The sequence below is a fragment of the Vicugna pacos genome, chromosome 1 (genome assembly GCF_048564905.1).
Source record: "Vicugna pacos chromosome 1, VicPac4, whole genome shotgun sequence".
Lineage (NCBI taxonomy): Eukaryota > Metazoa > Chordata > Mammalia > Artiodactyla > Camelidae > Vicugna > Vicugna pacos.
Window position 1 is genome coordinate 107,810,377 of NC_132987.1, and position 17,689 is coordinate 107,828,065.

The 17,689-nt window shown below is 35.6% G+C and overlaps 1 pseudogene; it reads right to left on the minus strand.

Annotated features, from left to right (window-relative positions):
• Window positions 1-6,202: 6,202 nt before the first annotated feature.
• LOC116280374 (large ribosomal subunit protein uL30 pseudogene) lies at window positions 6,203-6,873 on the minus strand (annotated as a pseudogene).
• Between the last annotated feature and the right edge of the window lie 10,816 nt (window positions 6,874-17,689).

The following is a 17,689-nucleotide window of genomic DNA, read 5'->3' on the forward strand; positions in this document are numbered from 1 at the left end:
AAATAGGCAGAAGACCTAAACAAGCAATTTTCCAATGAAGACATACAAATGACCAATAGGCAAATGAAAACATGCTCAGTATCACTAATTATCAAAGAAAAGCAAATCAAAACAACAATGAGGTGTCACCTCACACCAGTCAGAATGGCCATCATTAAAAAGTCCACAAATGATAAATGCTGGAGAGGGTGTGGAGAAAAGGAAACCCTCCTACACTGTTGGTGCAGCCATTTTGGAAAACAGTATTGAGATTCCTTAAAAAATTAAAAATAGACTTGAAAACTAAAAACATGATCCTACAATCCCACTCCTGGGCATATATCTGGAGGGAAATCTAATTTGAAAAGAGATATGCACCCCAATGTTCATAGAAGCGTTATTTACAATAGCCAAGACACAGAAGCAACCTAAATGTCCTTCAACAGATGACTGGATAAAGAAGTTTGTGTGTGTGTGTGCATGTGTGTGTGTGTGTATGTATGTGTAGATATAGATATATACATATACACATATATGTGTGTGTGTGTGTGTATATATGTGTATGTGTATATATATATATATATATATATATATATATATATATATATAAAATGGAATTCTACTCAGCTATAAAAAAAATAAAATAATGCCATTTGCAGCAACACGGATGGACCTGGAGATCATCATTCTAAGTGAAGTAAGATAGAAAGAGAAAGAAAAATACCCTATGATATCACTTATATGTGGAATCTTAAAAAAAAAAAAGACACAGATGAACATACTTACAGAACAGATTCACAGACATAGAAAACAAACTTATGGTTACCAGAGGGGAAGGAGGTGGGAAGGAATAAATTGGGAGTTTGAGATTTTCAGATAGTAACTACTATGTATAAAATAGATAAACAACAAGTTTATATTGTATAGCACAGGGAACTATATTCAGTATCTTGTAATAACCTATAATGAAATAGAATATGAAAAGGAATATATGGATGTATATGTGTGACTAAAAGTTTATGCTGTACACCAGAAATTGATACATTGTAAGCTGCCTATATTTCAATTTTAAAAAGATTTTAAAAATTAAAAAAAATTTTTTTTAATTTTTAAAACGTAGTAATCTATTGCTATCACAAAATGTAATGGCTTAAAGCATGAACCATTTTATTAGTATCTCTGCTATTCTCAGCATATTCTCAATGTTATTATCAGCTCAGGGTGTTGGCATAATTAGCGCTGGGATGTTCTAATATTTTCAAATGATGTTTTGTGTCTTCCTGACAATTTCTGGAGGGATTAACTTTTATATTTCCTACTTAACAGCCTTCTAAACATTTTTCACTCCTTACTTGCTTACACAATCATATCCCTCTTCTGTTCTTATCTCTTAGAAATACTGAGAGTGAATGACTAACTGATCTGTTAGATTACTTCATTTTAAAATGTTAATTATGGTTAAAAACAGAAGGTGACATCCTCTCTTAGATAAGATCACTCTCCAATGCCTTAAGCTAAAGTATCTGGTTGCTTTGAAATACAAGCATCAAAGCAGTGTAAGTAGAAAAAAAATTTTGTTCTGGGAAGGGGATATTTGATTTTGAGAAATTAATTCATTTATAGGAAAACACATATTGACCCACAAGACATAATTCTTTAGTAAGAACTACCCTTTGGTGACAGGCAGCCCAGGAAGGTAAATTTATACTTAATAAAAGAAAATTTTAATCACATTAATCTTTATAAAGGGTTTATAATCTGACAAAATTCCCATTCTATAAATAATTTTGAATGAAGAATCACAAGGCAATTGAGGTATCTGGCTTTTGTCCTCATACCTTATGATACTAAGCATTGCTACATTAAGGTTCTCTTAAGAGAAGGATTCATTAGATTCCTGATACTTCTAGGTTACTAGAATGCTGAGACCTCAGAAGATATTTTTCTTTTGTGGTTTTCCATAGAAAATCATGAAGTACAAGAGATTACTTTTAACCTGCTGTGTTTATTTGTTCAACAAATATTTGTTGAACATTGTTATGTGGCAAGAACTGACAAAGATGCAGGAGACACAGCAATGAGCAGGCATGACACCTGCCCCAAGGGAACTTGAATAAAAGCTCATAAGCCTGGAATCATTGGAAATTTCCATATGGGTCTCTCTTCTTTTTCATCGTTTCATCCTTTCTTCCTTTCTGTCTTTCTCTCTTTCTCTTTCTGTCTTTCTCTTTCTTTCTTTTTCTTTCTTTCTTTCTTTTTCTTTCTTTTTCTTTCTTTTTCTTTCTCTTTCTTTCTTTCTTTCTTTCTCTCTTTTTCTTTCTTTCTTTCTTTCTTTCTTTTTCTTTCTCTCTTTCTTTCTGTCTTTCTCTTTCTGTCTTTCTCTTTCTTTCTTTCTTTCTTTCTTTTCCTTTCTTTTTCTTTCTTTCTTTTTCTTTCTTTCTTTCTCTCTTTCTTTCTTTCTCTCTTTCTCTTTCTTTCTTTCTTTCTTTCTTTCTCTCTTTCTTTCTTTCTCTCTTTCTTTCTTTCTTTCTCTATCATATTTCTACCAGAGTGTAATGGTTAAGAAAACAAATTCTAGAGGTAAAAGGCTAGGACTCATAACCCAATTCTATGAAGAAAAAGAGTTTTTAAAAAATAATTGATTAGAATGATAGATAGATAGATAGATAGATAGATAGATAGATAGATAGATAGATAAAGAAATTTAAGCCAGGCTCCTATATAAAGCAGAATTCTGATAATCATCACTGTTAAGGCCCAGATTCACTCTCTAGGAGCAACTTTTTATTCATAACTACGTTGTTTTTTCTTTAATAAATGGTTTTCACAATATTCTTTGACAAAAAACCTTAAATATTTTATAAATCATTATGGTCAACCGTATTTTTTCTTCTCCCTAGTGAACCACTTGCCAATGAAACACAGTTTCATTTTCACTTTCTCAAAATGATAGTATAAAAAAAAAAACAGAAGTGAAAGTATGAATCATAATATAATCAGGAGTTCATAGTGAGCTATCCATTTATAACTCAGAAACCACGGGGTATTTCCAAACTGATGTCATTCATAGAAAGAATGCCATGTGTTGAGGAAGAAGAAGAAAAATTACCTAGGTCAACTGGGGGATTTAGAATGCATGTGGGATATTCCCAGCTAATTTTTTTTTAATTTTATTGCAAAGATCAAGTTGTATTTCCAATACTTAAATTGACATTCATCTTGGAAATTACACAGTGGATTCTGGGTTATACTTTTTAATTCTGATAATTCAGATGATGTACACTGAGATTTTACTTCAGAAAGCATAACACTAGTATAAAAGCTTTTTATAAGTCAAGATTTTCTTTTAAAAAAACTGTATAAATATTAAAATTATCATGAAATTCCTTACTGTTGTTTTGCTTATAGGAAAAAATTATTGTCTCTGATCAAATTATTAAAATTGATTTTATTTTATTCTTTTTTAGCAGAGAAGAAATAAATATGTTTTATTTTTTCCAATTAAATCATTAAAATAGTGTATTTCCTTTCCACTGTGTTGAATTTTTTAAGAACTTAAAGAAGATTATAGTATATGTTAAATAACTTTGTGATATTACAGAAAGGAAACATTATCCAGAAAATACTTTCCTCTGGAGTGTCTGTATTTTGTCAGAAAATAATTTGGCTGTGTTAGTTATGCCATATTTGCTGCTGTGTTTGCAGGTTGGTTGGTTGTTTCAACTCAGCTCCTAATGTCCAGTTGTGAGGCCAGGCCAGTTGTACCCTTTTTCAATCAATTAAATGTCCCTGGGTCCCCATTAGCCAATGCCCATGACATGCATGAGGGCTTCCATAGAGGTTATCCCATTCACCAATCCAGGTAACACAACCAGTCTGCTCTTTGGCTTATGAGGTTTACCTATCAGTCTAGTGGCTTACCCACAATGTTCAGTCCTGATCCCTGCTGTAACTGCTTTGTTGTCCTGAATCTTTCTGTGGGGTTGCTGGTGAATCTGACAATAGGATAGGTTGATTTCATGTGATTGAGGAACAAATTTTAAAATACATCAGAAAATTAAATTCCTCCTCATTTCATATACAAATAGGAAGTCCACATGGATTAAAGATTTAAAGACTAAAAACAACCCTCAAAATTTTAGGAGAAAAGGCAGGATATTATCTCGTAACATTGAAGAAAGATCTCTTAAAATATAAAAGGGTTCATCAGTTGTAACACATGTACCACTCTGATGGGGATATTGATAATGAGGGAAAGCTATACCTGTGTGGGAGCAAGGAGTTTATGGGAAATCTGTTACCTTCTGCTCAATTTTACTATGAAGCTTAAACTGCTCTAAAAAAATAGTCTATTAAGAAGACAGAAGGACCAAATGATTAAATACAACTAAAAGATGGATAAATTTGATAATACAAACATTTTAAATTTTTATACATTAGCCATCATGAAGTTAAAAGGTGAGCTAGAGACAGAGGAAATATTTACAAGGCATTTGAGAAATAATTGCAATCTAGAATATATAAAAATATTCTATAAGTGAGAAAAAGACAATAAGCCCAGTAAAGAAATTAATATAAACCTTCAGTTCACAGACAAGAAGTTCTATATGACCAATAAAGATATTTTAAAAAGTTATAACTTGCTAGTAATAGAAACATGCAAATTAAATCAAGATACCCTTTCATGTCGTCATACTGGAAAAAATTCAAAAGCTTGTTGATGACAAGCAGTGGTGAGGAAGTAGGGGAAACAGGAAATTTCAAATTCTTAGCATTAATTACTGATGATTAATGAACATTGAAGTTTTAAAATAGGGAGTGTAGTTTAAATTTGAGAAGAAAAAAGATTAAGAGATTAAGAGACCAAACTGGTACAATGTTAAAAGCTCTTTGCAATGGCTAGCAAAGTTTGAAGGTTAGGACCCATAAAGTCAACTTCTAAAATGTAAATTCCAAAAAACTCTTGTACAGGGACACAAGGACATTCATTGCAACACTTTTTTGTAATTTCAAGATGTTTTCCACTGGGGGAATGCATCCTCTTGATTTCAAATGTTTCACTATCAAGAAACCGTTTCCTATATGGAGTCTTACTACTCCCTTCTTAATATAGTTGGAAATCAGATACTGACCCTATCTCCTTGCTCCCACTGACTCCTCCCATCTCTTCCATTTCTACAGTTCTCTGTTCTCATGAGAATCTCTTTCTAGCTTGGAAAATTCCCCTCCCATCATCTCTGGCCCAGATACTTACTTGTTCAATGCCCATAAATTCTCTTTCATTTTGCCTTTTCTGGCAATCTTGCCTGATTTCTCCTTCAAATTTGAGTTACTGGCAATTAATAGTCAGAAATGTTATCCTGCCTCACACTTCTCCAGGATCTGCTTGAATGAGGAGAAACAGAGAGAGGAAAATATATACATAGGGAGAAGGAAAAGTATATATTAATCATTTCAAATATTATCCTACTATAGTCTTCTCCTAGAACATCTTGGACAGTCAACCCCATACAAAATTGATGCCTAGCATTGTAGGTGGGGCGAGGAGGGGAGCGTGGATATCTGGCAAATTTATTGACTCATCTGGAGGTTTCTTCTCATACTTGGAGTAGATGAATCTCCATCCATCAATAACCTTATGCTGCCCTCATCCTCCCTGCCCTAGGGGCCTAAGCTTGTCATATGTAAGGGCAGAACTTCTCAGGAAGGGTATCACTGCATGGTTGCAAGTAACTGGGAAGAGTTGCCTCAGGCAACTTAAAGACTGTGTAGGACTGTCAGTAATTGCAAGTAACTTGAGTGGTCTAGCTTTTCTCTTCCTCTTCAATCAACATCCTTCTCTAAATTTCTGTGCATAAAAAGTTAGAAGCAGCTCCCTGTTCCCAGTTAGGGAGGAGATAATAAGACTGGCTGCCATATTGCTGTCCAGCTCTCAACTCACTCAGCATCCATCACCAGGATGGTGTTCCACCTTTTTTTGTCTCCTGACTGTGTCTTCCCTTTTGACATAATGAATAAATGAATGAATAACAAGTAAATAATCCCCCATATCTCCCTTAGGTAACAAATTTGAAGAATTGAGTGTATAATTTTCCCATTTTCTCTTCTGTCAATCATGTAACTATTTGGGGGTGGGGAGGGCTGTTTTTGTTTTACATTTCAATTGGAAAGCAGTCACTGTTTATTAACTGACCAGATTACAAAAATAATCAAGGAAGACACCTTAGTTCATCCTTCAAATAAGTCTGTTGATTTGGTCTTTTCTGTTGCCAGTATCTCTACCTTCTACAAAACAGATGATCTTCTTCTTCATTCCACCTCATGGAGAAGATAATTTGAAGGACCAGCAGAAGTTTTTCATTTCTTGAAAGCATTGTTCAACCACATAGGTATCAAGAATCAGATCCTCCATGCAGATGATTCCAGATTTAACAAGACAGCCAGCAATCACTGTGTTATCTGTCAGGGCAATTCACATGCAATATGTGGTTCCTCAGTTCTCAGCATGGTAACTGAAGCCTTGTTAATTTCACAAAGGTACCATTGAAGACATGGTGAAGGCAAAGAAGCTGCAACACTTTTCAGATTTTCGGAGTCACACCATGGATACTGATCCTAAACACTAACGACAGTCTGGGTCCCACAGGTACGTGGAAGTTGCCAGGTTTTCTTGCCATCCTAGCCACTCTTGTCTCAGTTCTGTACATGTGCTTATATTCCTTGTGATGGTTCTTACCTTTCCATAGATAAGCTTCTGTCTTGCCCTTCAAAACATCTTTTTGGCAAACTTCTTTCTCAGGCACCTGATCTTTGGCTCTGTGAAATTCCTTCACTTTTTCTTAAGGTTTCTGGCACAGCAGGAACCATCTTTTTCTTCTCTTCTGCACCCTCCATGGTTCCAGCTGGAGAAAAGGACCAACCACATAACCTGTTTTTAGGTTTGATACTTTTTTAAAGGTTAATATTATTCATGTTACTCTAAATTTGCTTAATTTCATCTCACTGTATATTGTGAACATCCCTCCCATTTGGGATATTGATACATCCCAATATATCATCTTCCAATGTGTTCATGTGTGTGTATGCGTGCTCATGTGTGTACACACACATGTGTCATGGTTTATTCAATTCTCTACTTGTGGAAATTCAGGCTGTTTATGGTTTGTTGACTACAAACCATTTTACTAATAGCATTATACATATATCCCTTATCTGATGTGATTTTTTTTAATGTAAGGTAGAATTCAAGAACTGGAATTGGTATATAACATATACTAGTTTCAAATGATTGCCACCAGGCTTATTTGCCAAAACAGTTGAGGAATTCACAATCCTACCACCAAAGTAAGGGAACATTCACATCCCTGAGTATCTGGCAGCAGTGGTTGTTTTTGCTTATTTAAAAAATTTGCAAATCTGACAGAAGGGGAAAAAAAAGGGGGATATCTTACTATTGGTCCAATTCAGCATTCTAGGGTAGGGGCAAAGATGTAAATCCCAAGCAAAGATGCCTGAGAACCTGAAATCTTAGATGCATCCACTGGTAGCTGTGTCTCCTGACCCTGATCTAAGACCGCATTCCTCCTTACAGAGGCCTGAGAAAGTTGAAAAGAGCCAGTGTTTTCCTTAGCAGTGTTTTCTTTCAGCTCAACAGGATTATGTCAACTATTATTACAAGGAAAGGCCATCAACATACCACTTTAAAAAGGAAAAGGTGTGTACACTGGCTAAAGTAAATAAAAGGGCAAAACTCAAAGAAACAGTTTTAAAACCCAGTAGTCACAATGGTACTGAGGAAGCTGGCAGGACAAAGCCAGGCTCAATGCTTATAAACTCAGGGTGCCTTCTGAACTTTTACAGCCTAATTTGGGAAATTAACCATAGAACAGCCTTGAAAAGATCTGATAAGGACATCGATATTAAAGAGAGTTTCAAATACTGTATAGAACAGGGAAATATATACAAGATCTTGTGGTAGCTCACAGAGAAAAAAATGTGACAATGAATGTATGTATGTTCATGTATAACTGAAAAATTATGCTCTACACTGGAATTTGACACAACATTGTAAAATGACTTTAACTCAATAAAAAAAAGTTAGAAAGTTAGAAAGTTAGAAAGGAGGAAAGAAAGAAAGTTAGAAAGGAGGAAAGAAAGAAAGAAAGAAAGAAAGAAAGAAAGAAAGAAAGAAAGAAAGAAAGAAAGAAAGAAAGAAAGAAAGAGAGAAAGAAAGAGAGAAAGAAAGAGAGAAAGAGAGAAAGAAAGAAAGGAAGGAAGGAAGGAAGGAAGGAAGGAAGGAAGGAAGGAAGGAAGGAAGGAAGAAAGAAAGGAAGGAAGGAAGGAAGGAAGGAAGGAAGGAAGGAAGGAAGGAAGGAAGAAGGAAGGAAGAAGGAAGGAAGAAAGAGGGTTTCAAAAGTGTATTAACTGTGGTCTCACTTTTGGTACCAGTGATTGATACCAGTGATTTCAGAACTATTTGTGATTAATGAAAGGGTGACTGAGCATACATTATATGACACACTGATGCACGGACACATGTAATTTCATTTTACATCAAAACAGAAATTGTAAAATTATGACCTTTGCTTAATTTTAATTCAAAGTCTGCAAGAATGCATTCTTCAGAAGTGGCAAGGGATTCAACTCCAGTTAAAAACAGTCCTATCAGCTGATAGGGGCAATCCATTGACTTTTCGAGGATGTGAAAATCATCTAAATATTTTAAATCGTATTGATCATACATTGAGGAAGAGAAGAGATTGAAAAGAAATAATGCCACAAAAAGAACCTTGGCCACAGTCACAGAAACAAGCAAAAATTCTGGCACAAGACCCTAAGGCAGCTCAGAAATAAAATGTTCTATCTAAAACATAATAGAGTTTCTTGTACCTCAAGAAACTACTTGGGAAGTACTTGCTACATCAGAGATCAGAGCAGAAAATAATGGTCTTCTACTATGTTAAAATATATATATATATGTATATATATTATGAATCAAGACATTGATGGGAAATACAGTGTAGAGAGACATTTTTGCTGAATTAGCATGTGCATAGTTCTGTTTGCTTCTCACATGGTATTATGATGTTTGTCAGTGTACGTGTTAATCTCACCCATTAGACTATAAGCTTATAGGCAGAAGACTCTTTTATTCATCTTTATAACAACCAAAATCTAGTGCAGTGTTGAGTACAGAGTACATGCTCTGTAAATGTGGATTGTAGAAATGGAAACATTGTGCAGGATGCTAAACCACTGGAAATATTGATCTAGTTAGGTCTGGTGCTATGCTGGAGCTATGGACTGAATTGTGTCACCCCAAAATTCCTATGCTGAAGTCTTAAACCTCCCCCAATATGATTGTATTTGGAGATGGGGCTTTTAGGAGGTCATCAGAGTGGAGTCCTCATCTGATAGGACTGGAGGCTTTCTAAGAGGAAGACAGAGATCTCTCTTAGCAAACACACCAAGGAAAGCTATGTGAGCACACATCTACAAGTCAGGAAAAGAGCCCGCTTGCCAGAACAGAATTGACCTGCACTTTGATCTTGGATTTATAGTTTCCAAACCGTGAGAAAATTAATTTTTGTTGTTTAAGCTACCCACTCTATTGCATTTTGTTATGACAGCCAACAACCCAGCAAAACTTATGACACTTTTCATTGGTTTCACGACAATGAAGAAAACCAAAGAAAAATGACCTTTTAAAAGTCTTTATAATGATCCCCCAAGAAGAATTTCAGCACAATATTTGACATGTATGAATTTAAGGGTGACCCAAAAGCATGAGAATACTCCACAACAAAGTAGAGAAGAGGAGTAAAATTAAAATATGGGTTGTAAATTACTTTTAACGCAAAAATATTTTTGGAAAAAAGCTTGTAGGAACTTTTATTCAGGTCTGCATCTTGTTTGACAGAAGACTCTTTGATTGTGTTTGATTAACTTTGATAAAATGTTTCAGAATCCTTTCGACCTGATGCAAATGCTCCAATCTCTTCTTAGATTCCATCAAAAATTGGTAACAAATCTCATAAGTTACTTTTCAGTTATAACCCTAGGGCATTTTCTAAACTGGAGAAAGGAAACCCTTCAGTGTTCTTTAGGAAGCAAAAGATCCCACGGAAAAAGAAATGTCATTTACTTCTCATTTTTGTCTCATGGGAGGACATGTTTTTATGCAGAGTTGGTCATCAGAAATCTGCAAGTGGAAATTAACAAGATAATTTGCAACTTCACCCTCACTATGGAGCCCTTGAATGAAAGCTGCCTTTACGAAGTAAAGGGACAAACTGAGAAATTTGACACATGCTTTACACGTTTACTATTATGATGCCCAAAATGAACATAACAGCGTAGATTTAGAAATCCAGATCTAAGTTACTTTCTCACTTTACCCAAATCTTAAAGCAGTACAAGGATGAATGTTCTAAGCCATTAGCCCAAGAATGTTTGATATCTTCATAACAATGCAAGCAATTGAAGAAGGACAGTGGCTTACTCCTCTTGAACTATTCTTTTTCTTTTTTTTTTCCTTCAAAATTTGCATTAGCCCCAGCTAGCTGCTGGCCTGAAGATACCACTAATTTCTAGGATGTCCTGAGAAATGTCATCACCATCTCTTCAACAATTTTAAGAATTGTCAGAGTACTATGCAAACTTTTGAAAACTAAGGCTCAAAAATACATTCTCTTATACTTTTCAGGTCTTTTCATTGAGAATTATGTGCATCATAAATTGAATTAATTTTTCCTGTGGCAAAAATTTTGAAAGTTAAAATTCTGAGTTTTATTTTTTATTACATCCCTTTACTCTAAAGTATATGTTCAAATAGATTTTCCATACTATGTGGTATTGCACCATCCAGAGAACATTTGTAACTAAGTCAACATACACTGTTTCTAGGCACCACCAAGGAAATCATTTTTTTATACCCGTATTAAAATATTACCAGAGTAAAGGGACTAAAATGACTCATTGTGTTGGTTGGAGTGCTCGGCGCTGCAAGGAGTGTTAGACACACAATTGTGAATGTCTCTTTAAAAGGTCATAAGTGATTCTCTTCCAAAACATCAACCAGGACAGTGTGTTGGACCAAGCGAAAAGAAAATGAGGAAAGCTTAAAAGATCCAAGATCCTCCTCTCTGAGAACACACCTGCAGGCTGACTCTCTTCCATGAGTCTTAGGAGAAACAACACTTGCTCCTTCTCATTTTTCCCTGCCTCCTTTGCCAGTTCTTCCTCATCTCCTGACGTCTAGTTTCCGGAGGGCTCCAGAGCACAGTCACTGGTTGCTTCTCTTTTATCTACACATTTCCTTTAGTTGATCCCACCCAGTCTCATGGCTGTAAGTACTGTCCCCACACTAACGACTCCTAAATTTACATCCCTAATTGGAATCTCTCCTCTGAATTCCAAATGTCTGCTCAACAAATCCACCTGAAAGCCAGTTCAAACAAAATAAGTAAAACCCAACTCCTGACAACCACCTATCTTGCCCCCTCCCCCAGGCGCCAGACCTGCTCCTCTCCAATCTTTCCCATGAAATATAGTGGCAGCTCCATCCTTTCAACTATCAACCAAAAACTTCCTTGATGTTTTTCCTTCTTTTACACTCCACACAAAATTTGTCAGCCAATTCTATTTACTCTGTCTTCAGAACATCTCTAGAATCTGTATATCACACATCAACCCAGTCCAAGACATAATTACTTTTGCCTGCATTACTGCAATCACCTCCTAACTGTCTTTCTTGTTAGATGTTTGTCCAGCTTCAGCTTATCTTCCAAAGTACAGAAATAGAGATTCCATTAAAATAGAATCTAATTCCTCTACTCACAACCTTTCCATGTCTTTCCAGCTCACTCAGAACAAAAGCTAAAAGTCCTCATCATGATATACAGGGAACTGGGTGATCAGGTCCACCTAACTTCCCTGACCACGTCTCCTACTTTTTCATTCCACCCTAACTCAATTGGCTTCATTGCTGTTCTTTCAACAGAGCAGACAACCCCTGGTTCAGGCTTTGCACTTAATGTTCCCTTGGTCTGAAATGTTCTTTCTCCCAATTATCCAAATGATCTTGGGAAGCAGTGGAGTACACACTTAAAAGTTTCAAATTTGCATTTTTTTTCAAATATTAGAACTCAGATTACTCATTATTATGTACTGACTTCTAGCTCAAATTGGTTATATTAAGATTCTCCATGTACAAATACTTTACAGATGTTCTAAGCTTTGCTTTCAGTATTTTCCTCCACTCAGAGAACTCTAATTCTATCCATCAGCACCATATACTTGACATTCATTTTTGTCACATTCCAATGTTAACATAAATTGTGGTTTAACATAAAGCACAGTTAGTATCGCTTGACTAATGGCATCAATTTTTCCACAAATGCCAAAGCTGAGCTTGAAAAGTTGAACAAGAAAGGATAATTTTCTTGCCTTTAAAATTCTAAGATGACAGACTTTGTACACATATTTTTCTCTTATACTTTATAAACCCTGCTGATCAAAAAGTATAAAAAAGAATAAAATCATTACAGAGGCAATAATATGATAGAGACATGATAGGGAGGGGAATGTTGTTTTGCCAGCAAACAAGAAATATCAACATATTTCGGAAAGATCAGAAATGAATGGAACTGGGTTGGTGAATAAAACAAGCCAGGAAGGTTTTGAATAAACTGCTCAGTGTCTGCAAAGTGAAAAGCTAATCATACAGACAAGGCATCTTATATCGTGGATTTCCCAAGACAGTCTTTAGCCCTAAAAACATTTTGCTAAGTGAAAGAGGTCACAACGTATCATATGATTCCATTCATATGAAATGTCCAGAAGATTAAAATACAGACACAGAAAATAGATCAGCACTTGTCAGGGGCTGGGGAAGGAGCAAATGAGAAGTGACTGCTAATGCATATGGCTTTATTCTGGAGGTGATGAAAATGTTCTGCAATTGGATAGTGGTGATGGTTACACAGGTCTGTGCATAGACTAAAAACCACTAAAATACATACTTACAAGGGTGAATTTTATGGCATATGAATTATATCTCAACAAAGCTTTTATATAAATAAATGTAAAGACTAGTTAGTTTTAAATGATATTTACATAAATAACTATTAAAAGCAAGAAATGTAAATTTTTAAAGTAAAAAAAAAAGCAAGAAATGGTAAGAGAGATATGAAAAAAAAAATCCTTATCAGGATTCAGAAAAATGACCATCACTTTCAACTGGGATTATTATGGGGTCTTATGCACTGAGAGATGGATACTACTGTTTGTTTGTTTTTTGTTTTTTGTTTTTTTAATGAGAGGAGAAGGTAAGAAAACCCTAGCAGGCAGGAAAATGTGTAAGTAAAGACCCAGAGGTGGGAAACAGAAAAGAGGAACAATTACCAAAATCCCATGGGATTGTAAATGAAGTGTAAATGAAGATAAGAATGCTAAATTAATTATTTGTAGATTATTCTTTAAACCAGGGTTTTTCAACTTCAGCACAATTGACACTCGGGGCCAGATCATTTTTAGCTCTAGGGAATTGTCCTGTGCATTGTAGGGTGTTTAACAGCGTCCCAGCCACTCCCTGCCCTAGTCATGACAGTTAAATTTGTCTACAAGTATTGCCAAATGGTGAGGCAAAGCAGCCCTAGTTGAGAACTACTGTTTTAACAAAGTGGAGTCATTGAAGATTTAAAGCAGAGGATGACGTTATAAAAACTAAAGTCAAGAAACATTAAACTGGCAAGGCTTTGAATGCTAACTGGGTAGAGTAAGGTGGGAGAGAAAAGTTAACATATTTTTGCAATACTCCTAGTCAAAGATAATAGGGCTCTGAAATATAAAAGAGTTCATGGAATTGGATGTGAGAGATTAAACGGTATTTATTTGAGGGGTGAGAGGAGACACTCTTTATGGGTATAGAATCAAACAGACTTATCAACATTAGTTGTTTGAAAAGGACAGGAATAATAGGAATCAAAGATGACCTTGATATGTTGAGTCTAATGACAAGGTAGTAGTTCGTAACAAAATAGAGAAATGGTCATAGAACCAGATTTAAAAGGGAGACGAGATGTTCCATTCTTTGAACAGCTAAACAGAATGTGCTAGAGGAACATCCAGATAGAAATGTCAAGCCAGAAGTTGGAAATTGAGACTGAACTTTGGGGGGAAATTCAGCAGTATCAACATGGATTTAGAAGACATTTACATGGAAAGCAAAATTGAAGCCATGAAATTAGATTGCCCAGGAAGAGAGCTAAAAACAGAGAGACAAGGAAGCGGCCAGGAATAGCCTCATCTAAGTGGACATCACGTGTGAAAAAAGAAGAGAGAAGCTGGAAAAGGAGCATAAGCACCAGGTAAGAAAATGTCTAAGAAGACACAAAGAAGAAATTTTGCCAAAGAAAAGATGGATGGGTGGGCTGGTTAATGGTGTCGACTGGTACAAAAGTTTAAAGAATATGACAACTGAGAAAAATGAGTGAGTTTGCTGGGAATTGTGAGGAATGCTGGGTAAACATGATGGAAACAGAAAATAAATTCAAACAAATTTAAGAACACATAGGTGCTATGAGGTGGATACTTAAGAAGCTCATTGGTAAAGGGAAAAAAGAAACAGAGAGATTGTGTTTCTCAGATAGGAGAGACGTTAATCATATTTGTAAATGATGGTGAAATTAAATGAGAGTGATTGAATGTGTAAGAAAGATGGGCAGAGGCAAGGGAAGTGATACTTAACGGAGCGTGGTTCCACAGGAGATGGTAAGGTTTGGAATCAAAATCACAAATGTTCAATTTTGTAGAAGAGGAATGTATCATTCTCAAAAACTGGGAAAAAAGAATAAGAGATAATGCATGTGGTGACAAATGATAAATTTGAGGATGATTCTCTAAACAATATTTTACATGTGATTTTATCTAAAAAATGTTTACATAGAGAAGAGCTCTTTTAAATGCAACAGTTGGGCATGATTTTCCTCTTGATGGGAACGCTTGGAAAGAGGAACACTTCCCACTAGTCTCAGAGCCAGGTGTCCACAGACTGAAGCCAGGTTTTTATGGTGTACTTTATTATTCTGTTCCAACTAAATTCCCAGAACATTAGCACATGCTCAGTTAAATGCGATATGAAAATGCATCTCAAATACAGAAATGTTATTTTTGGATTATCCATGGGTTTTGGTCTATTTATATCTCCATACTGCCCAATGGTGGCAACTAATCATGTTATTATAGTAAAATATCTTCTTAAGTAAGTTCTGTAATAACTTACCCTGCAAATACCGAAAGCTTGGCACCAAGAGGAAAAAGGAAAATAAGCAGGAATGTTGTGCAATCTGGGTTTCATTTCTCAAATTCTCTAAGCAAAGCTGACTACTCTCATTCCCTTTCATCAAGCATTCTCTGATGTACCAGCACCAGAACGAAATAAGAGAATCCTATATTTTGAGACAGTTAATAAAAAATGTCAATGAATCATAATGGTAATTATGTAAGTTAGGCAAGACCTTAATGCCCTAAAAGTTATCTTCAACCCACTGAATGAGAGAAAAGCACTAGAATTATTTTTGCTTTGTTACGTTGTTAATCTTTCATTCTTTAATTTGTATTATTTTAACCTACTACAGTTCCCCCAAAATGAAGTTTAATTAGTCTTCACAAATGAATATATTCTATAGAAACAGAGTCACAGACATAGAAAACAAACTTATGGTTACCAAAGGGGAAAGAGAGGGAGGAATAAATTGGGAGCATGGGATTAACAGATGCACACTACCATATATAAAACAGAAGAAAAAGGATTTACTGTATAGCACAGGGAGCTGTATTCAATATCTTGTAATAAATTGGAATAGAACTTAAAAAACACAGATATATGCATATATATGTATAACTGAATCACCTTGCTGAACACCTAGAACTAACACAATATTGTGAATCAACTATACTTCAATAAAAAGATACATTGAAATAAAAACTCAGGGTGTGAACAAATAGATGTATCAAGATTGGCAAATATTGATACTTGTTGAAGTTGGGTAATAGGCACTTGGATTTCTTTGTACTCTTCACTCTATTTTTAAGTATATTTGAATATGTCCATTTAAAAGTAGATAATACAAGTAGTAAATCATTCTTATTACAGATGTTTGTGAACACTCTCCCTCAGTTCCAAAAGACAAAAACTTCATATCCCTGCTCTAGAATTGAGAAATGCAATAGGTATATCAAATACCGGAGGCCTTGTGCGGTGGGGCAGGCAGAATGGGACCCCAAAGATCCTCACCCTAATCCCTGAAATCAATGAATACATTACCTAACGCAATGGTTAATTTTATGTGGCACCTTGACTGGCCATGGGGTTCCCAAATTAAACGTTATTTATGTGTCTGTGAAGGCATTCCTGGTGAGGTGAGCATCTGAATGGATGGACTCAGTAGATTCTCCTCCCCAACATGGGTTGACGTCATTTAGCCCATTTGGGGCAAGAATAAAACAAAAGGCAGAGGAAAGAGGAATTCACTCTTTTTGCTGCCTCATTGATTGATGCCATAAGACTGTGATTTATAGCATCAGCTTCCCTGGCTCTAAGGACTTCAGCATATATATAAATAGATATATAGATAATCTCCTATTGCTTGTTCTCTGGAGAATACTGACTAATGCGTCTTACATGACCAAAGGAACTTTGCAGATACAATCAAGTTTACAAGGAAGATTAACCTGGATTGTCCTATCTAAGTGTGTCCCATCTAATCACATGAGCTCTTAAAAGCAGAGAACTTTCTCCAGCTGGAAGCAGAAGAGAAGCAGCAGGAGAATTCAGAGAAATTCAAAGCTTGAAGAGGACTTAACGGGAATTTGCTGGCTTGAAGATGGAGGGTCAACATGATGAGGAATTCAGGTGTCCTTAAAAGCTAAGACAGGCTGCTGGCTGACAGCCAGGAAGGAAACAGAGACCTCAGCCTTGCAGCCCAAATAACCGAACTCTGTCAACAGCCTGGATGAGCTTGGAAACAGACACTCTCAGAGCCTCCAGATAAGAGCCCAGCTTGCCAAAGACTTGATCTCAGCCTACGAAGCCCTGGCCAGAGGAACCAGCTGAGCTCACCAGACTCCTGACCCTATCCCGTGAGATAATAAATTTGTGTTGTTTTAAGTGGCTAAATTTGGGGTAATTTTAAGGCTGTGCTAGGTAACAAATACATCCTACTTAACATAAAAAAGACCCAATAGCTAACAACATTTTAAAAGACTTATTCCTAACACAAAAAATGACAGTGAGAAGTAATTTTAATTTAATGTTTTTCTTGTTATATTGGGAAAACATATAAAAAGAAATTGTGGTAGATAAATGTGTTACACCATGTGTGATGAGCTCTTGACGGCCATATAAACTGGCTCAGAGTTTTGGAAGAGTAATTGGTGATACGTTTAAGAAGTCAGGGTAACATGTTTGACATTCAACCTAAATGTCCACATCTATTTTTGAGGAAATAATTCCAGTAGTATTTCTTACCTTTGATCCAGTAATTCCACCTCTATATACTAAGAAATAATTTTAGATGTATTTTATATGAAAATAAATATTAAAATGTGAAGAAAAATTAACCTGTAAAGATGGCGGCCGTGCCTATTACAGCGTGTAATAGCAAAATTGGTAACAATATAAACATTCAACAGAAAGGATTGGTTAAGT